Raw genomic sequence first — 22,509 nt, 5'->3', positions numbered from 1 at the left:
GGGTCCTTATCTTGTGGAAACGCCCATTTCAAGGGCATAACCTCTTCAGCGTGAGGCAACATGACCTCTTCAAGTATTTTAATATATGCAAACTGGTCAGTGATCCCTGGTATAAGGCACATAGGTCCGGCACTATAATAAGAGAAACCTGCCCATGTCATGATGCTTCACCACCATGCTTCACTGTCTTCAGAGTGTACAATTTTGCTTTCATCGGCCCACAAACTGTTTCTCCATTTCTCTTTAGGTCAGTTGATGTGTTCTTTGGCAAATTGTATCCGCATAAAGAAAGCAAGAAATGGACGGCACTAGAGTTTTATAGGTGTGTACTCCTCAGGACTTATATAGAACTCACTGAACAAATCGTCCCATACAGCTTATGGGTATCAGGTGCTCTAGCAGAAAAGCATATAGCTCAGTAAATATCCAAGAACAAAAAAGTCTGCGGCACTCACCCCGTTGTTGCTGTGTGAACGTGTTCTTTATTGAAGCATTACGTTATGGAAGTATATACATCCAACTAGGCAGCAGGTTTTACCTGTACACTACTGTAACTCTCTTTTATCCACAGAACATTGCATTAAGGCATGAGTCACATGGCAGAGTTATTTTATCTCTTGCGCATTCACAGAGAATCTGACAAAAAAAAAAAACATTTGAGACCTGAGGTACAGTCTGGGTCCACAGAACTGTGATTTACACCTCAACACGGTGTCCTCCTTTATGAACCTCTTTAGAACCTGGAAAATATATTACCTATCTTGTATTAATCCAAAGTTACAACCGATATTATAGATCACGATTCACCTATTCATCATGTAAATTGTCATCAACAGGCATAATCTGTACAGCATGAGCGTGCCAAAATCCCATTATATGAAGAAGAGCATTTCATTTGCTTTAATCAAATCAATATACAGTGAGAAGGAAAAATACAGAATGCAAATCAGAACAACGAGGCAGGACACTGAACCTACAGGGATGGCAGGAACATTCAGCTCTGAAGACGGACAAACATTTCAAAGCAGCTATAGGCAGGTATAAGGCAGGCTGGGATGTAGGGTTAGTACAAAATCAGTATTGTAATGTATGTACACAGTGACTGCACCAGCAGAATAGTGAGTGCAGCTCTGGAGTATAATACAGGATGTAACTCAGGATCAGTAATGTAATGTATGTACACAGTGACTGCACCAGCAGAATAGTGAGTGCAGCTCTGGAGTATAATACAGGATGTAACTCAGGATCAGTAATGTAATGTATGTACACAGTGACTGCACCAGCAGAATAGTGAGTGCAGCTCTGGGGTATAATACAGGATGTAACTCAGGATCAGTAATGTAATGTATGTACACAGTGACTGCACCAGCAGAATAGTGAGTGCAGCTCTGGAGTATAATACAGGATGTAACTCAGGATCAGTAATGTATGTACACAGTGACTACACCAGCAGAATAGTGAGTGCAGCTCTGGAGTATAATACAGGATGTAACTCAGGATCAGTAATGTAATGTATGTACACAGTGACTGCACCAGCAGAATAGTGAGTGCAGCTCTGGAGTATAATACAGGATGTAACTCAGGATCAGTAATGTAATGTATGTACACAGTGACTGCACCAGCAGAATAGTGAGTGCAGCTCTGGGGTATAATACAGGATGTAACTCAGGATTAGTAATGTAATGTATGTACACAGTGACTGCACCAGCAGAATAGTGAGTGCAGCTCTGGAGTATAATACAGGATGTAACTCAGGATCAGTAATGTATGTACACAGTGACTACACCAGCAGAATAGTGAGTGCAGCTCTGGAGTATAATACAGGATGTAACTCAGGATCAGTAATGTATGTACACAGTGACTACACCAGCAGAATAGTGAGTGCAGCTCTGGAGTATAATACAGGATGTAACTCAGGATCAGTAATGTATGTACACAGTGACTGCACCAGCAGAATAGTGAGTGCAGCTCTGGGGTATAATACTGGATGTAACTAAGGATCAGTAATGTAATGTATGTTCACAGTGACTGCACCAGCAGAATAGTGAGTGCAGCTCTGGGGTATAATACTGGATGTAACTAAAGGTACCTTCACACATAACGATATTGTTAACGATATCGTTGCTATTTGTGACGTAGCAACGATATCGTTAATGAAATCGTTATGTGTGACAGCGACCAACGATCAGGCCCCTGCTGGGAGATCGTTGGTCGCTGAATAAAGTCCAGAACTTTATTTCGTCGCTGGACTCCCTGGAGACATCGCTGGATCGGCGTGTGTGACACCGATCCAGCGATGTCTTCACTGGTAACCAGGGTAAACATCGGGTAACTAAGCGCAGGGCCGTGCTTAGTAACCCGATGTTTACCCTGGTTACCATGCTAAAAGTAAAAAAAAACAAACACTAGATACTTACCTACCGCTGTCTGTCGTCCAGCGCTGTGCTCTGCACTCCTCCTGTACTGGCTGTGAGCCGGAAAGCAGAGCGGTGACGTCACCGCTCTGCTTTCCGGCTCACAGCCAGTACAGGAGGAGTGCAGAGCACAGCGCTGGACGACAGACAGCGGTAGGTAAGTATCTAGTGTTTGTTTTTTTTTACTTTTAGCATGGTAACCAGGGTAAACATCGGGTTACTAAGCGCGGCCCTGCGCTTAGTTACCCGATGTTTACCCTGGTTACCGGCATCGTTGGTCGCTGGAGAGCGGTCTGTGTGACAGCTCTCCAGCGACCAAACAGCGACGCTGCAGCGATCCGGATCGTTGTCGGTATCGCTGCAGCGTCGCTTAATGTGAAGGGGCCCTAAGGATCAGTAATGTAATGTATGTACACAGTGACTGCACCAGCAGGATAGTGGGTGCAGCTCTGCTCAGCTGCTGCTCATTGTGCTAATTGTGGGTGCGGTCGCTGCTGAACCTGCAGTGTGCTCCTGAGCTCCAGAGAACCACCATCTCTCCACCTGGGGACCTGCTCTCTCTCTTACCCAGGGAGGGAGTGGGTTTTTGGGATGAGTGAGGGAGCCAAGTCCCAGGCTTCTGCTTCCCGGACCAGGCTGGCGGGGGGCAGAAGGAACCAGCAACCAGCCTGCACATCAGAGGATTCGGGGGTGAGACGCTCCACCAGGAGTCGCAGCAATGTGGCTCCTACTCCCCCCAGGTCTGCAGAGACCCAGAGAAGCCGCAAGGCTTCCATGGAGGAGAAGCCTGCTAGTATGCAAGATGGCGGCCCTTCTGGAGGAAAGCTGAGTGCTCACGGAGGTGAGGCCGACCTCACCGAGGAGGGTTGGGCGCTGCAGGGTCCCCAGGAGTCTGTGACCACCTATGCCTCCCGGGTCATGAGCCACCTCCGTGAGTATGAAGATGCTAGCAAGAGACTGATGAGACTCCGGGAGGAGCTGCGCTGCACAAGCAACAAAGCTGCAAGTTCCTCCAAACCGAGGAAAAATCAGCTCCAGGCGGAGGTAAGAAGACTGAAAGTGGACATCAATGAGCTTGAAGTCAGAAAAGCTTTCATAAGAGAAAAAAGTGGACCGTTTAAGGAAAAACTTATTAATGAAGATCGATTCAGGAAAATGGCTGATAACAGAGAGCAAAGGCAGATGGGGCTGCAGCCTGAGTGCCAGGTGGATGATGATGATGAGGAGGAGGATGACCAGCAGAAAGCTCCACCTGGCAGCCCTCTTAGTCACTCAGAGGCCACGTGCAGTGAGCTCCCTGCTGGACAGGCGACGATGACATCTCGTCGCAGTTCTGCTGGCTCTGGGGAGGACAGTGACATCGGCCAGGGAGGGGCGCTAATGGCAGAGATCAAGCTGCTGGAGTCCCCAGTGTGCCTTCAGAAGTTCCATCTTGGTGATGATTTACCAGAGGAGGCACCTGGGGGCCAGAAGAAAAAGGTAAAGAAGATCAAACCTAAGCTGCAGGAAGCGGTAAGCTATGTATATGCCCCCCTCCCTGTACCCCCTGAGCCGGCTGCAGGGTCAGCTCGCTGTATAAGCCCCGTTGCCCAGCCCAGCCCGGGTTCTGCTGTGGATCCGGTGCAAAGGCGCGGGGAGATTACAGAGCACGGTAACGAGGCGCAGAGCTCCGTCTCTGCTTGTAGTAGCGGGGATGTAGCAGCAGGTGCATCAGCCAAGAGGCTGGACAGTGAGGGCGGCCCGGCGGCGGGCAAACGATCAGGCCACGATGCTGTGGTGCGCTCCTCAGTGGGAGTGGGGAGCGGCCCAGTGTCGGGGGCAGCTCCGGTAGCCTCGGTGCCCTTGAATGCTGTTGCCGCTGATCACTTAGTTGAGGAGCGGCGGCAGTGTGAGGGGGTTGCTGGGGCTGGGAGTTCCGGTCCTCCTCCCAAAGTCCTGTTCTGTGTTGGCGCTGCTGGTCAACAAGATGCTGACATAAAGGATCAGCGGCGCCCCACAGTGGCGAAAGATCAGCGGCGCCTGGTAACAGTAAAGCAGCGGAAAATATCATCTGATGATGCGGAGGGCACACGTAAGACCAGGGGTGAGGTCACCTCCAGTTCTGTGGAGGAGAATCAGCCCCTTGTGCCTGATGATGCGGAGGTCAAAATGTCACCCCCTGTTGTCACTGGTCCAGCAGGAGTGAATGTGGTGGTGGGTATGGATGAGGAAAACTCTTTGTCTAGTGATGTGGTTGCTGGTTTGGTAGAGGGTGAGGGGGTTATGGAGGTGGGTAATAGTGATGCTGTTGGTGTGGATGTGGTCACTGGTCCGGTTGCCCCCCCGGTGGTGGCAGCGCCTGTCAGGAGTTATGCCGCTGTCACCTCCGGGGGAAATAGGGCATCCTCCTCATCTCCGGGCTCTGGGGACGGCATGTTGCAACGGCGTCTCCTGGAGGCTCTAAAGAAGGGGGAAAGATCACTAATGGTAGAGGGTCGAGAGGTTGATCTATCCTTCTGGATAGAGAGGCATGGCCTCGGGGCCTTCCGAGAGCAAAGAGGGGGGGATACAGTGTGGTCCCTCCCAACAGCCGGGCCGGGTAGTGTGCGTAGGAATGTGGTCCGTCTTCAGTGGAGGGGCAATGATGCGTGTCCCCCAAGGTCTAAAGTTGTGGAGCTCCTGCTGAGGATGGGCTTCAGTGCGATTGACATCTATGCCTTGATACATCCCTATTCCACACCTAATTTTGATGTCAGCTTTGTTCGGCCAGAGGGGCTGGAGCTCTTCTGGTCGAACTATGAGTTGGCAAAAAATGAGCCCGGCTGGCGAGACTTTGCCGTTCAGGTGGTGTCTCGCCAAAACCAAGTCAAGAAAGTGACCGTGATGACTTGTAACGAGTCACTTTCTTGTTATGACATCATGACGTGGCTTAGCTGGTATGGAGAGGTGGTAGAAATGACAAAGAAAAACCGTGATGAGTTTGGTATCTGGTCAGGGGCCTGGACGTTTATGGTAAAACTTAAGCGTTCAGGTGGTACGGTTGCCCACAAACCATCATCTGCCTTCCTGGGTAGGGATCGTATCCTGGTCTTCTACCAGGGGCAACCGAAGCTCTGCCACAAGTGCGGCGACCCCACACACTTCAGCGCAAACTGCACTGTGCAGAAGTGTGCACTGTGTGGGGATATCGGCCATCTTGCTGCATCTTGTGTGGAGATTAGGTGTCACCTGTGTGGTGACTTAGGTCACCCATTCAGCCGTTGTCCTCGCTCCTTCGCTAATGCAGTCGTGACCCCGGTGGGAGAAAGCCGTGAGGCTGATTCTGCTGGGAAAGGGACTAGCAGGGGTGAAGGAGCTGAGGGGCCAAGGAAGAAAAGCAATAAAAAGACGCCTGCCCAGCTAAGGCGTCTAGACAAGCGCAGACAGGATAGGGAGCTGGGCGAGCCTCGTACTACTGGGGCGGCCCCTGTTCTGGATGCCAGTCTTGCTGCTGAGGCCCCGAGGGATGATGAGTTGGATGAGGAGGTCAGGAGGATCCACAGGGAGGAAAGTGCCACTGCCTCAGAGTCCTCCCATTATGAAAGTATGGATGAGGATAATAGGCAGTGGCTAGAGTACAAGCGTAAGCTCGGCACCAAAAAGAAGAGAAAGAAGGGAGATAAAACATCTTCTCCCGCTCTGACCAAGGTACCTAAGGAAGGAAAAACCGACTCCCCTCTGGTTGGTCTTTCTAACCGGTTCCAAGCCCTTGAAAACATCTCTTCCTCTGAGGAGGAAGCTGAGGGTGAGGTTCTGGCTTCGGCGGGGCTCACAGGGGACGCCAAGTCTCCTCCTTCTGGGAATGTAAGATCCTTGGAGGGAGGGACTGGCCCAGAGTCCGGAGACGAGGACCAAAAAAATAAAAAACACGTGGGAATGGATACTTCATTGTCATTAAAGAGGGGGAAGGATTCCTCCTCTGAGGCAGAGGATAAGGGGAGTGGGAAAAAGAAAGCCATCTAACTCAATCACCAATGATGGCGGTACCCACTCCGTTGACGCTGGCGTCCATTAATGTCGCCAGCATAAAGTCAAATACAGCTAGATTTGCGGCCTTTGATTTTCTCAGCCGGGTTGAAGCTGACATTTTCTTTTTGCAAGAGACCAGGCTGCCAAACATGGCAGATGTGTTTAAAGCTAAGAGGGAGTGGAGACTTGGGCCCTCCTATTGGTCTCTTGCGGCCGAGCCGTATAGCGGAGTGGCGGTCCTTTTTACCGCACCGGTGGAATGCCGACGGGTTATTGAGTTAGAAATGGGGAGGTGCCTGATCTTAGATGTCTTCATGAAGGGACAAGAGCTCCGGCTCATTAACATCTATGGTCCCCAATCTAAGTGGGACCGGAAGTGTCTCTTTATGAGGATCAAGCCCTACCTTTTTACAAGTCGGCAGGTTGTCTTTGGAGGGGACTTCAATGCTGTCACGAGGCCCCGAGATAGAGGAGGTTCCAGAGACAAGCTGACTTATGATAGCGTCGCCCTTAATAGTATAGCTAGTGAGGCTCGCCTGGCGGATGTCCACATTCGGCACACCCCAGGCCACGAGGGGTTCACCTATCATAGAGGTAACTGTAGGTCCAGAATAGATAGGTTTTATTTAAAGGAGGAAGCTGTCTCTTCAGCAGTGTCTGTTGTTGAGGTGGAGTTCTCCGACCACTGTTTAATTTTGTTTTCTCTGAATGTTACAGAGACCCTCCGGTTGGGAAGAGGCTTTTGGAGGCTCAATTCATCTCTCTTGGAAGAAGCGGAGATAAGACAGTCCTTTGAGGATTTTCTTCAGAGCCAGGTACCATTACTGGATCTTTGTAGTAGTAAGTCAGAGTGGTGGGAGATGTTCAAGGAAAGGGTGGCGAGATTCTTCCGCCAGCTCTCGAGCCTCAGGAGTCTGAGCAGGTACCGCCTGTATCAGGGTCTGAGGAGGAAACTCGAGCATCTTGTCTCAACTGGAGGTAGCCGCGAGGAGATCTCCAGAGTGAAATCTTTGCTTATGAGGTGTCAGTACGATAGACACGCATCTTTGGTTTTTGAGAGGGATTACGGGAAGTACCGCTCGCCTGACCCTTACAGAAACTGCAAGATGTCAGTGAATAGTAAAGTGGTTACAGGACTGGTCGACACTACGGGGTCCCTGAGGCGATCCAGATCAGGGATCCTGGAGGTTGTCAGATCCTTCTACTCGCACCTCTTGGGGAAGAGTGATCTTGATTGGGATGAGATGTCGGCTTTCCTGGCTGAAGCTGTCCCCGAACCAGGGGTAGACCCCTCTCTTGACGTTTTGACAGAAATGATCAGGGAAGAGGAAGTTCAGTTGGCGATTGAAGGGCTTGCCCCCAAAAAATCGCCTGGTCCAGGTGGCTTAACATCTGAATTCTATAAGACCTTTAAGGACATTTTGGTTCCCCTCTTGACTGAGGTATTCAATGAGTGTCTTTCCTCGGGCACTCTGCCGAAGTCAATGAGGAGGTCTGCTCTGATCATCTTGTCAAAGGGTAAGGACCCGTCTTGCATTGAGAACTGGCGTCCCATAGCGCTTCTCAATGCAGACAGGAAGGTTCTGGCAAAGGTGCTGTTTAATCGGCTGGTGAAATTTGCACCCCGACTCCTTTCGGGGGCCCAGCATTGCTCTGTTCCAGGCCGCAGCACATTTAGTGCTGTGCTCTGTGTCCGAGAGGCAGTGGAGCAGGGTAGGGCTGGTCACTGGAAGGGGTACATGCTGTCACTGGACCAGGCAAAAGTGTTTGATCGGGATAATCATGAGTACCTCTGGTCCGTCCTTCTGAGATATGGCCTGCCGGGGGGGTTTGTTGATTGGCTTAAGACCTTGTACAGTGGGGCAGAGAGTTTCCCGCTTGTGAATGGTTGGATTGGCAGCTCTTTTGATGTTGGGTCCGGTGTTCGCCAGGGTTGTCCCTTGAGCCCGCTGCTGTACGTGTTTGCGATTGACCCTCTTCTTAGGAGGGTGGAGCGTGGACCGTTGGCCGGGATTGGGATGGACCAGGCAGCACCGGAAGCCACTCTGAGGGTGGTGGCGTATGCTGATGATGTCACTGTGTTTGTTTCCTCTCATGAGGAGGCAGGGTGGCTGATGTCAGAGGTAGATCGCTACTCGGAGGCATCCGGGTCCAAGATCAACCGGGATAAGTGTGAGAGTCTCTGGCTGGGAGGAGGAGATCCTGGTTTTGATCTCCCGGACACCCTTCCAGGACCCAAAGTCTCTGCAAAAGTCCTTGGCATCGAATTTGGCCAGGGGGATTACCCCAAACAAAATTGGGACAGCAGGCTAGAGATCGCCACTCAGAAGGTGAACCAATGGAAGGGTTGGTCTTTGACCCTAAGGGAAAGGGTAAACCTGATCAAAACTTACCTGCTCCCTTTACTGATTTATCTGGGCAGTGTATGCATCTTGCCGGAATCTCTCTGGACTCGGGTCTACAGTTTGTTCTTCCAACTGTTATGGGGGAATGGGGGAATAGACTGAACCTGGTCAATAGGGAGGTTACTTACCGTACGAGGAGACTAGGAGGGTTGAGTATGGTCAACCCTGTGGTATTCCTTGTGGATACCTTCATTAAGATCAATATCGCAAACCTCTGGAAAGAGAGGGCTCCTCCGTGGGTATTCTCCTGTAGGGGATGGTTTCAGCCTTTCTTCCAGGAATGGGAGACAGGAGGGCAAGTGAAGGATCTTCACACACCGCATGAACATCTTCCGGCTTACGCTACCTTGGTTCTGAAGGTAATTCGTCGGTGGGGTCTGGGAATGTGGGAGATCAGGACTCTGCCAAGGAAACTCCTTGACAATAGGGTTCTGTTGACCCATTTCCAGAGGCCTCTGGCGCTCAGGGACTGCCCAAGTCGGGATCTTGGGGTGGGTCTGCATCTTTTGAATTCTATCAGGATCCCCTCGAAGTTTTGGGACTTGGCTTGGCGCTGCTTCATGGGAAACTGTGTGTGAGGGACAATCTGAAGTGTAGGAGCTCTGAGGACAGGAATTGTCCTCGGGAGCATTGTGGTACCTTGCTGGAAAGCATGGACCACTTCCTGCTTCATTGTCCCTTCAACACAGAGGTGTACAACAGGGTGGGCGCCTTCATTGGCTGGTCTCGGCTGGCCAGTCTCTCCTATGCGGAATGGGCCTATGGAGCATTCGGAGACCTTGGTGGTCGGGACCGCTGCACCTTATTTCTAGTTAGCGCAGTGGTTAGGTATCACACGTGGAACGCACGGTGCTTAGTATCGACGCAACGAAAAATCCTCCCAGTGGAAGATGTGTTTAGGACCATACTCGGTGACCTGGTGAAGGTGCGCTCTCTGGAGTATGGGAGACTGGGCGCACGGAGGGCCGCTCTCCTCTGGAGGGGCTTTTCTTTTAGTGTGCCCTAGTCTGGTCATCTCCTTTCCTGGTGGTGGGCTGATGCTGACACTGTAGATTTTTGTTTTGTTTGATCATTATACAGTGATGTAGGGCTGCAGGCGCCGAACTTGGGCTTCGTGATTTGTAATTATTGTGGTGTGTGCTGCTGTATATAATGTATATATTGTATATAGGGATATAGAATTGGGTGTAGGTGTTAGGTTGGGTGGTGGGAAAAGGGGGGAGGTGGGATTATCTTGTGGGACTATAGGACACTGGGTTGTTTGGAGGAAAACTGGCACTGCCTGATCTGGCCTATGGACGTTGGACCTGGACTGAGGCATGAGATGCAGGACCAGCTCTCAGGTCAGTGCGGGGGGTTGGGAGTAAAGGATAGCTTAGTATTGTATATATTTGTGTAATTTGTAGTTATTTTATTTAAAACTAAAAAAAAAAAAAAAAAAAAAGTTCATGTATATAGTTTTTGTTTGCCATTGTTTATTTTATTTGTTATTATTATTTTGTTTGGTGACCGGACCAGAAGGTCAAAGTAGTTATTCTGTATATACTGTATAATATGTGTGAGAGGAGAGAATGAGCGGCTGGACCAGTGTTCAGTATACTGATTATTTTCTGGCTAATATTTTTGTTATGTTTTCTGCTATTATTATTGTTATGTTTTTCATTTTTATAATAAAAGATCTACAGGATGTAACTCAGGATCAGTAATGTAATGTATGTACACAGTGACTGCACAAGCAGAATAGTGAGTGCAGCTCTCGGGTATAATACAGGAGGTAACTCAGGATCAGTAATGTAATGTATGTACACAGTGACTACACCAGCAGAATAGTGAGTGCAGCTCTGGAGTATAATACAGGATGTAACTCAGGATCAGTAATGTAATGTATGTACACAGTGACTGCACCAGCAGAATAGTGAGTGCAGCTCTGGGGTATAATACAGGATATAACTCAGGATCAGTAATGTAATGTATGTACACAGTGACTGCACCAGCAGAATAGTGAGCGCAGCTCTGGAGCATAATACAGGATGTAACTCAGGATCAGTAATGTAATGTATGTACACAGTTACTGCACCAGCAGAATAGTGAGTGCAGCTCTGGGGTATAATACAGGATGTAACTCAGGATCAGTAATGTAATGTGTGTACACAGTGACTGCACCAGCAGAATAGTGAGTGCAGCTCTCGGGTATAATACAGGAGGTAACTCAGGATCAGTAATGTAATGTATGTACACAGTGACTGCACCAGCAGAATAGTGAGTGCAGCTCTGGAGTATAATACAGGATGTAACTCAGGATCAGTAATGTATGTACACAGTGACTGCACCAGCAGAATAGTGAGTGCAGCTCTGGAGTATAATACAGGAGGTAACTCAGGATCAGTAATGTAATGTATGTACACAGTGACTGCACCAGCAGAATAGTGAGCGCAGCTCTGGAGCATAATACAGGATGTAACTCAGGATCAGTAATGTAATGTATGTACACAGTGACTGCATGAGCAGAATAGAATTATAAATGCTATTAATGTGTTGTACCTTTATTGAAGTTCACATGGGGATTTTGGCTCAGCCTATCATCAGCCCATAATTCTGGGATCCTGCTTGTGATATAACATGAGCCTTTGTTTGCCATTGTCATACTTGTGAAATGACATGGGTATTTCTCCTGTTTTAATTAGTGAAATTAGAATAAGAAAACTGATGTGTAGATGAAAGAAGTGATGAAAGTGTGCAAACGGTGGGAAGGACTTCATCAGGACTGCACAATTTTACTGTACATAGAACTTGCCGCAGATTTAGATAACTAGTGTAAAGCCCCCCGCTCAGAGTGTATAGCGGCCAGCTGACGGTTTGGCGGCCAGCTGATACACAGTAGCAGCACTTTGTCTGCTCTCTATCAAATGGCAGCAGCTAATCTCCCAGAGATCCCACACTCCCGACATTACCTGTGGTGGAAAATTCAGGAGGCTCCAAAGCACATTACACTTTCGACCAGTTCTGCCAGTGTACGGCAGATTTAGCCAATAGCAGCCTAATGATTATGGGGGCCTTAAGAAAGATAAAGTTATTTTAATTTAAAGAAGAAAAAAAAACAACCGAGAAAAGTTGCCATTGCAATATACTTAGAACAAATTCTAAGTACGGTAATTATCTGGTTGACTGCAGGAAAATGAGACCCACATACACTTAATGTCAGGACTGGTTCAATGGATGCCACTTGTGTGTAGGGTGATACCACCCTTTCTCTAAAGAAACCATAAGAATACACAGATAGAAATGATCAAGACGGGTATTTTATATGGCTATAGTAATTAGGGTATACACTCTCATCTAAATAAATGAAGGGTGAGTCTGGCTGTTCACGATTTTTTGTTTTTTTGTTTTTAAATTAAAAACCAACACCTCCTAATTGCGGACTAAGATTTGTCATATGATATACAGGAGCTTCTCACAAAATTAGAATATCATCATAAAGTTCATTTATTTCAGTTCTTCAATACAAAAAGTGAAACTCCTATAATATACAGAGTCATTACAGACAGAGTGATTTATTTCACGTGTCACATTCCTTGTGTCCGGCCACTCATGGCCAATAGACAACGCCAGAAGCATCTTACCTGGGCCAAGGAGAAAAAGAACTGGAATGTTGTAATTAGGCCAAGGGGTTGTGTTCAGATTAAAGCAAATTTTGCATTTAATTTGGAAAGCGAGGTCCCAGAGTCTGGAGGAAGAGTGGAGGCCATAATCTAAGCTGCTGGAGGTCTAGTGTGAAGTCTCCACAATCAGTGATGGTTTGGGGGCCATGTCATCTGCTGGTGTAGGTCCACTGTGTTTTATCAAGACCAAAGTCAGCGCAGCCGTCTACCAGGACATTTTAGAGCACTTCATGCTTCCCTCTGCTGACAACCTTTCTGGAGATGGAAATGTCATTCTCCAGCAGGACTTGGCCCCTGTCCACACTGCCAAAAGTACCAATACCTGGTGTAAAAACAACAGTATCACTGGGCTTGATTGGCAGCAAACTCGCCTGACCTTAACCCCATAGAGAATCTATGGAGTATTGTCAAGAGGAAGATGAGACACCAGACCCAACAATGCAGACGAGCTGAAGGCTGCCATCAAAGCAACCTGGGCTTCCATAACCCCTCAGCAGCGCCACAGGCTGATCGCCTCCATGCCACGCCGCATTGATGCAGTAATTGATGCAAAACGAGCCCCGACCAAGTATTGAGTGCATTTACTGAACATACTTTTCAGTAGGACAACATTGCAGATTTTACAATCATTTTTCAAGCTGGTGTTATAAAGTATTCTAATTTACTGAGATAATGACTTTTGGGTTTTCATTGGCTGTAAGCCATAATCATCAACATTAACAGAAATAAACACGTGAAACAGATCACTCTGTGTGTAGTGACTCTATATAATATTTGAGTTTCACTTTTTGTATTGAAGAACGAATAATAATATGATAAAATAATGCATTATTTTTTTGATAACTTTACACCACTTTATGGTTTAGGTTTGATGGGCAGTAGGTGACCACATCTTTCTAAGTCCAGCAAGAAAAAAGCCCAAGGCCTCAAGTTTTTGAATAAATTAAAAGTGTGTGAAAATATGTCACGTGATGGTAGTTTTCTTGTGTAGATCGAATTAAAAACTCTCTAAGGGATAAATAAGATTTGCTTGCTATATTAGGCTCTAGATTTAACACTATTCACATAATTCTCTGTCATCTGAACTTTAATCCGTTCTCAGCACCGTATCCCGCTCACCGGCTCCCGAGTGCTCTATACAATAGGAACATATGGTTATTTAATCCACGGCAAGTCTGCAGTCAAGAATGACAGAAACCACAGGAAGCCGATGCTGAGATTGGAAGCGCAGTCGGGTTATAATTACAGTTAATTCATGGACTCAGATTGTCTCTGGTGGAATTAAAGTGTTACTTTGAGCCACAGACCGACGGCTAGAAACCAGAGATCCTGAGCAAGATACAATCTGATTTTACATCAACATGAAGAAATAATCTGCGCATGTTCATCAGTTTAGCATTTTAATTCTTGACAAAACTCCAGTACGTCAGCATCTTTGTAATGAACTTTAAGTATTTGTCCGCTCTAGTGCAATTTTTTGTCTCAGTGGATCCAAAAAAGAACAATGGAGAGAAATATAATGGAAAGCATTATATTTCCCTTTTTCTTACATCTTGTAAAAACAGAGAGAATGAACATTACATTACAAATCAGCAAAGATCTGTGCTGGAAGTTACAGTATTCAGTGCTGTTAACAGGACATGAAGTATCTGTACGATGTTCCCCTTCTTAGGTGACAGCTGAGGTGCAGGGGATGGAGTAGGTGACAGCCGGGGTGCAGGGGATGGAGTAGGTGACAGCCGGGGTGCAGGGGATGGAGTAGGTCAGTCGGGGTGCAGGGAATGGAGTAGGTGACAGCCAAGGTGCAGGGGATGGAGTAGGTCACAGTCAGGGTGCAGGGGGTGGAGTAGGTGACAGCCGGGGTGCAGGGGATGGAGTAGGTGACAGCCGGGGTGCAGGGGATGGAGTAGGTGACAGCCGGGGTGCAGGGGATGGAGTAGGTTACAGTCGGGGTGCTGGGAATGGAGTAGGTGACAGCCGAGGTGCAGGGGATGGAGTAGGTCACAGTCAGGGTGCAGGGGGTGGAGTAGGTGACAGCCGAGGTGCAGAGGATGGGTTAGGTGACAGCCAGGGTGCAAGGGATGGAGTAGGTCACAGTCGAGATTCAGGGGATGGAGTAGGTGATAGTCGGGGAGCAGGGGATGGAGTAGGTGACAGCCGAGGTGCATGGGATGGAGTAGGTGACAGCCGAGGTGCAGGGGATGGAGTAGGTGACAGCTGGGGTGAAGGGGATGGAGTAGGTGACAGCCAGGGTGCAGGGGATGGAGTAGGTGACAGCCGAGGTGCAGGGGATGGAGTAGGTGACAGTTGGGGTGCAGGGGATGGAGTACGTGACAGCCGTGGTGCAGGGGATGGAGTAGGTGACAGTCAGGGTGCAAGGGCTGGAGTAGGTGACAGTCAGGGTGCAGGGGATGGAGTAGGTGACAGCCGGGGTGCAGGGGATGGAGTAGGTGACAGTCAGGGTGCAGGGGATGGAGTAGGTGACAGTCAGGGTGCAGGGGATGGAGTAGGTGACAGTCGGGGTGCAGGGGATGGAGTAGGTGACAGCCGGGGTGCAGGGAATGGAGTAGGTGACAGCCAGGGTGCAGGGAATGGAGTAGTTGACAGCCGAGGTGCAGGGGATGGAGTAGGTGACAGCTGAGGTGCAGGGGATGGAGTAGTTGACAGGCGAGGTGCAGGGGATGGAGTAGGTGACAGCTGAGGTGCAGGGGATGGAGTAAGTGTCAGCCGAGGTGCAGGGGATGGAGTAGGTGACAGCCGAGGTGCAGGGGATGGAGTAGGTGACAGCTGAGGTGCAGGGGATGGAGTAGTTGACAGGCGAGGTGCAGGGGATGGAGTAGGTGACAGCTGAGGTGCAGGGGATGGAGTAGGTGTCAGCCGAGGTGCAGGGGATGGAGTAGGTGACAGCCGAGGTGCAGGGAATGGAGTAGTTGACAGCCGAGGTGCAGGGGATGGAGTAGGTGACAGCCGAGGTGCAGGGGATGGAGTAGGTGACAGCCGGGGTGCAGGGGATGGAGTAGGTGACAGTCAGGGTGCAGGGGATGGAGTAGTTGACAGCCGAGGTGCAGGGGATGGAGTAGGTGACAGCTGAGGTGCAGGGGATGGAGTAGGTGACAGCTGAGGTGCAGGGGATGGAGTAGGTGACAGCCGAGGTGCAGGGGATGGAGTAGGTGATAGCCGGGGTGCAGGGGATGGAGTAGGTGACAGCTGAGGTGCAGGGGATGGAGTAGTTGACAGCCGAGGTGCAGGGGATGGAGTAGGTGACAGCTGAGGTGCAGGGGATGGAGTAGTTGACAGCCGAGGTGCAGGGGATGGAGTAGGTGACAGCTGAGGTGCAGGGGATGGAGTAGGTGACAGCCAGGGTGCAGGGGATGGAGTAGGTGACAGCCGGGGTGCAGGGGATGGAGTTGTTGACAGCCGAGGTGCAGGGGATGGAGTAGGTGACAGCCGGGGTGCAGGGGATGGCGCACATTGTGCGAATGTCACGAGTCGGTGATAACTTTAGTAATAAACAGAATATAACATCGTGATTTTCCGGGTGCGGTGGGGGTCCCAATGCTCCCTTATGTATTATACTCCCTATGCTCATGTCCTTTGATAGAACAGAAGTTTTCTATGTTTTCATATGAGAAGTCGCTCATTCTTCAGGTAGAGTCGGAGACAGAATTTCTACACATCCCCTGTGTGCATTTCTGCTTAGTTTAGACTCTCACACAAGCTATTTGCATGATTGATTGAATATTTGCACTATCCGTCATCCTAGATCATTACTTCTCTCGTGCATTCATTATACCCCTCCAAAACAAAAAGTGAGTGCATTCAGAAATTCCAGCAAACCAATAGCTACTTAACGATCGTCTGGAACCAGCTCTCAGGACATGGCGCAATTTGCAGCCTCTTTGTTCCTATGCTCTCAAAAGCTGAAATGGTAAATGTAGCTGAACGCATTAGTCAGTATAATTAAGGCTTAACAGTTATTTATTGTGAAAAGCCTGATGTGGAATATCAGTCACATTACCTGCATCATAGCGCCGTACCTCCACCCATAGCTTTAATGCTGCAGGGCACAGCGTACCATAAGGCTCATGCTGTTTATGTTAGTATCTTGGTGAATGGCGGAAAAACTGTGATAGTTGTACCCATTAGGTCACTATGAAGGCATCCAAGGCTGCAGATAATCACTAGATGGAATGATGACTACCGTAATTACAGATTGCTTACATTACAGAGGCTGGGATACAGCAGCGCCCCCTGTGTCTATACTGAAGAAAGCAGCATCTGTGCAGGCAATTTATTTTGCGCCTGTGCAGGCAATTTATCCAATCCTCATCCCAGAGCTATCAGACTCTTTACATTTATGTAGACTGTTTTGATGACTATGTATCACTACTAGGCTGAAGTGTTCCTCTAATAAAAAATAAATTAAAGACCATCCTACAATATAGACTAAGGTAAGGCAAACCACGCAATATCATGTAATAATCTAATGTGTATAGTGGCTCTCACCTGACAGATAATGTTGGGGGTTAAAGAAGGGTTCGGCCTGCTGGATTTTCAATGGTCATTCCTTTTGCTCTCCGGCGTTCTCATAAAGAACACAGGAGCAATCAGCCGAGTGAGCCTGTGTATGGGGGAGTCGTCGGGGACAGCCATCAGTCTAAATAATACATCATTTAACAGTGGTTATACACCAACCATGATACCCAACCACTTGCCTTATATAATGGATAGGACCCGTAAAATACCTCTGCCCTGTAAAAGCATTGGCTCCACGAGACCTCTCTGAAAAAGTCATGTGGCATCTGAAACCATTAGAAGTAAATCTTTAATTGCAGTAAATTTTAGAGTAACGGCCTCTACGGATCAGATTTGCCTTTTCCAAAGATTATGCAGCGCCACATCTGTTACATCAAATTTGACCGGCCTTCACTTTCCATGTGCATCAATGAGCCTTGGTTTCTCATGACCCTGAAGCACTTCGATAGGTGTGACCACTTCATACTGGGAACAAAACACAACGCCACATATACCAAGAAGACACCACAAGTCCTACCACATACCAGGGGCACCCCACAACCTGCTGTATACTGGGAACACAGCACTTGACATGCTTTATACTGGGAATACCCCACCTGACCTACCTTATACTGGCAACACCACATTTGAGCTGCTATATACTGGGAACACCCTACTTGACCTGCTGTACACTGGGAACACCCCACTGGAGCTGCCAAGTCAGAAACACACTGCTTGACCTGCCATATATTTTAAACAGTCCACAAGACCATATACCGGAAACAGTCCATCAGGTCTGTGATGTACTGGTAACCCCCTCCCATAAGACCTTCTTCTTTGGAGATGACCAAGTCATTTAGACCCCACAATTTGGACCCGGTCTCAGAGGCTCACATCCTTACAGTTTCTCACATTCAGCGCTTTCAACGCATCACCTTCACCTCTTCACTTCTGATAGGTGCCATTGTCACAAGCTCGTCAATGTTGTTCAGTAGTCAGTTGTTTTAATCTGAGGACTGTTCGATGCTTTACGAAACCTTAAACTTGGGCAAACACCATGTAAGCCAACACATGAAGCTCATTTGCTTCACCTACGTTTATAAGGAATCCAAAAGCCCAGCATATTTTGCCGTACTAAGCAGAAAACGCCATCATCCTTCCAAGCATTTAACAGGAGGGGGCCCATAAGCTGTGCTTTCTATGGCCAAAACTGAATGTAAAATAATAAATGGTAAGGTCAATGCATAAGGACACCAGAATGTGTTATTTGTGTCCTCCCCCAATGTTCTAGCCGCGTATACAAAGGAACGAAATGGCTTGGAGCCCAAAAGTTTGTTTTTTGTTCGTAAAAAAAAATGCCAAAACTCATATGCATTTACAAACGTAAGACTGCCAGAAGTATTCCCATTCTCGGAATGAATTATCTAAGACTATCCCCGGGTATATGCTGAATCAGCGAGAGCACTGGCGGCATGCTAACACCGCAGTACGCGGCCTCGTACAGTTTCCTTACTCCTGCGTCGAATTGATGTAACCTTTCAGAGAAGAAAAATAAGATATTTCATTAAATCCTAAAAGGATGTGATAGTGAAAAAAAAAGAAAACTGAATGTGACGACTGAAGATTTAGTAATCTAATAAGGGATTAGAGAAAAAGTTCCAAAGAGCCTACAGGACAAAAAATCACTAAATCAAGTTATGCAGAGCCTAAGCTTATCTAGTCTGCTGAGATGGAAAGAAAAACAGTGTATGACATGTCTTATAAATCACTTCTTCATAGTCTTTATCGGTATGAACTCCTATAGAAACAGACTCAAATAGTGATCAATCGGTAGGTGCCAATGGATTTATAAGGCCACGTTCACACGGGTCAGTATTTGATATCCGTATTTGTAGGCCAAAACCAGGAGTTGAACAATCAGAGGAAAAGTATAATAGAAACATGTCACCATTTCTGCATTTTTCACCCACTCCTGGTCTTGGCGTACAAATACTGATGTAAAATACTGACCAAATACTGACCGTGGGAATGTAGCTTAAGGCTCAGTTCACATGTCCAGTAATTATCCGTATGAAACTGATCCAGAAGCAATCAGTTCTCTGAGGTTGGAACCCTAAGGAAAATCGCTGTAGCACCCCCGCAATTCAATGTTCAATGTTTTCAATTGTGGAAAACAATCAAACCATTAACCTGTCAAAGCATGCCTTGTCAAGGGAAAAGATTTCAGTGTTGGCATCCGGATTATCATTCTTACGAACGACAAAATTTTACCCTTTTCATTGGCTCAAGGATATCAATTTATTTCTTAGGAAGCTCAAACGGAAGAAATTTGTCCGAAATAATTACAAACAAAAATGCCAACAGCTCGGTATTCCCCTGGACTCTGGAGGATGTAAGAATCCTGACAATTATCTGAAGAAGGCAGCAGGGGGATTGGTGAGGATCTCTTCTCGGAAAACAGGCTAAAAAGTACGGGAAATACTCCATCTGGTGAGTGCAACAGTATAGACATTTTTTCAAGATTACTAACAAATGAGACTAAAAAGATTAATCCTAGACATAAATTGCTGACCCGGAATATGTAAAGAGACCAAATGGAAGCATTACATTCTCTGGAAAATAACTATAATATTATTACAAAACCTTCAGATTAGGGGGGAAAGTTATAATCATGGATGTTGAGAAATACCTCAAGATGTGTTCAGCGATTGTGTACAGACACCTATGAAGTCCTGAAAAGGGATCCCACACCCCAATATCATAATGCCTTTGAGAATAATCTCAGTAAGGGTGGTTTCACACTTGCGTTTTTGTCTTCAGCGTTTTTTTCCAAAAAAACGCATGCGTTTTTTTTCCTATATTTAACATTGAAAACGCATGCGTTTTTGTTTGTACGCGTTTGGTCGCGTTTTGAAACGCATGCGTTTTTTTTCTGCATGCGTTCATTTTTAGAAATGCAACTTGTAGTATTTTTGAGAGGCGTTTTTTGGACCAAAAAAACCGCATGCGTTTTCATGCGTTTTTTGGGGGTAAAAAAATACATTGGAGTCAATGGGGACGCATGCGTTTTTTTGTGCATGCGTTTTTTTGCATTAAAAACGCATGCGTTTTTATATTAAAAAACCAGAAAACACACTGATATGCCACCCCCCAACATAAAGGTGATAAAGGGATCCTAACCCTAACCCTAACCCTAAGGGATCCTAACCCTACCTTTAACCCTAACCCTACCCCTAACCCTATGGGATCTTAACCCTAACCCTACCCCTAACCCTAAGGGATCCTAACCCTACATCTAACCCTAACCCTAAGGGATCCTAACCCTACCCCTAACCCTAAGGGATCCTAACCCTAACCCTACCCCTAACCCTACCCCTAACCCTAAACCCTTTAGGGTTAGGGTTAGGGGTAGGGTTAGAGGTAGGGTTAGGGTTATGATCCCTACCCCTAACCCTACCCCTACCCCTAACTATTTCTGTTTATAGTGGGTTTTTTACTTTATTTTGATGATTGGCAGCTGTCACACATTTCTCAGCATGCGTTTAAAAAACGCAAACGCATGAAAAAACGCATGTAAACGCGTCAAAACGCCGCGTTTTTTTCACCACATGCAAAAACGCATGCGTCAAAAAAATGCAGCATTTGCACGCATTTACATGCGTTTTTTCACCATGCGTTTTTTTGCGTTTTTAACGAAAAAACGCACCCAAAAAACGCAAATGTGAAACCAGCCTAAAGTAATAGTAATCATCTCATTTCAAAAATTTTTATTTGATTATATGCTTCGCAAACACCCTACTCTGGCAACCGTCTATTCGTTACCTAAGGTGCATAAAGGCCTCACCCCACTTAAACGGCGCCCAATTGTGTCAGCAATAGATGCCCTGAGCCAGAACTCGAGAGTGTACCTAGATAAAATTCTCCACCCCTTCATGACAGCCCTACCTTCACACATTAGGGACACAACTAACTTACTGTCTAAACTGGAAGAAATTCAACTAGAACCTGGGACGATCTTCGCGGAATCTCTGTATAGTAGTATACCACATGACCAGAGTCTAAAATAAGTCCAATACTGCTTAAATATGAGAGGAACCCATCTGAACAGGCACAACAGATTTCTGTTGGAGTTGTTTGCATATGTCCTTGGTCACAACTACTTTCTTTTCAGCGGTAAGTTCTACCACCAGATCAGGGGCACGGCTATGGGAAGCCCCTGTGCCCCCACCTAGGCCAACGTGCTCCTGGCTGGTGGGAGGACACCATTGAGTTTCAGGACAGAGATGTCACATGGTGCCCCGGATATACTTCTGGGGACGATACATTGATGACATCCTCGTCCTGTGGACAGGGGATCAAAGGTATTTTGACGATTTTGTCTTATACTTGAACATTAATAATGTCGGTCTGAAATTTACTTGTGAGGTAAGAGACAGAATCTCCTTTTTGGATATTATGATTGCAAAAGGTGCGAAGGCATATATAAAAACCTTGATATATCAAAAGCCCTTAGCGATCAACAGTCTCCTCAGATGGGAAATCCACCACCCGCAAAGTCTCAGGAAGGGCATCATGAAGGGGCAGTTCCTGAGATTTAGGACAAACTGTTCGTCCTTGAGTGAGTTTGAGGCACAGTCTAACAATTTGAAAAGACGATTTCACAGTATGGGATATCCAGTACGTCACTGAGGCAGGTAACCAACATGTACTGGGGACAAATCGCTCGGATCTGCTCTCTCCTGTCACGAGAGATACATCTGATGATATAACACGATTGATTAGTACATACAATGACCAGAACAAGAAACTAACGTCAATTCTATGCAGACACTGGGACATCTTACTTACAGATCCAGATAGCTTGAATCAAATTTCACCAAGACCATCGGTAACCTTCAGGAGAGGCAGATCTGTGCATGACTTCATGGTCCGTAGTCATTATACTACCCAAAGACCAATGGGCACATGGCTGGATCGTAGGGATACATTTACATGTGGCGCTTGTATCTTCTGTCGCCATATATAATGTGTCTAGAAGTTTTTCATGCTCATTCACTGGGAAGTATACAGGAATATGGACTTTGCCAATTGTAAAACGATGTGGATCGCTTACATGTGCACTTGCATATGCCTTAAGACTATGTGGACAAAACAAAGACATTTTAAAGTCAGGATTGGAGAGCATATCGGTGATATCAAACATGGAAGGGATACACCTTTGGCACGCTATATGGTTGAACAACATCACAGTGACTAGGGGTCCCTTTCCTTTAGGGTTATAGAAACCATACCTGAGTTCAAAGGGTAGGAGACTGGGATAAAATGATCCTTCAAAGAGGGACACGTTAGATCTTTCTTCTTCAATCAATGAGTCCAGGGGGTATCAATGAGCAACCTAGTTTCACCAGCTTTATATGAATTAGTGTTTACAAAGTGTCCGCAATACAGAGAACTGTGCTAAGGTATATTGATCCTTAAAGGATCATACTGCATGATCATTATTCACTGGTTATCTACCAGTTCTAT

General features: G+C 47.1%; 1 protein-coding gene across 7 annotated transcripts in view; it reads left to right on the top strand.

The window, feature by feature from the left end:
- Positions 1–22,509, top strand: part of ZNF469 (zinc finger protein 469) — a 463,146-nt gene that overhangs the window by 133,683 nt on the left and 306,954 nt on the right. For 4 of the 7 annotated variants that reach the window (XR_011315263.1, XR_011315265.1, XR_011315264.1 and 1 more), the window contains exon 3: positions 19,293–19,473. The exons of the other annotated variants lie outside the window; for them this stretch is intronic. The gene's annotated coding sequence lies outside the window, so the exon portion shown is untranslated. The remainder of the gene's footprint in view (positions 1–19,292; positions 19,474–22,509) is intronic. 7 annotated transcript variants of the gene reach the window in all.

The sequence above is a fragment of the Ranitomeya imitator genome, chromosome 9, assembly GCF_032444005.1.
Source record: "Ranitomeya imitator isolate aRanImi1 chromosome 9, aRanImi1.pri, whole genome shotgun sequence".
Lineage (NCBI taxonomy): Eukaryota > Metazoa > Chordata > Amphibia > Anura > Dendrobatidae > Ranitomeya > Ranitomeya imitator.
The sequence above is the reverse complement of the archived record's forward strand: the minus strand, read 5'-3'. Positions and strand labels throughout refer to the sequence as shown.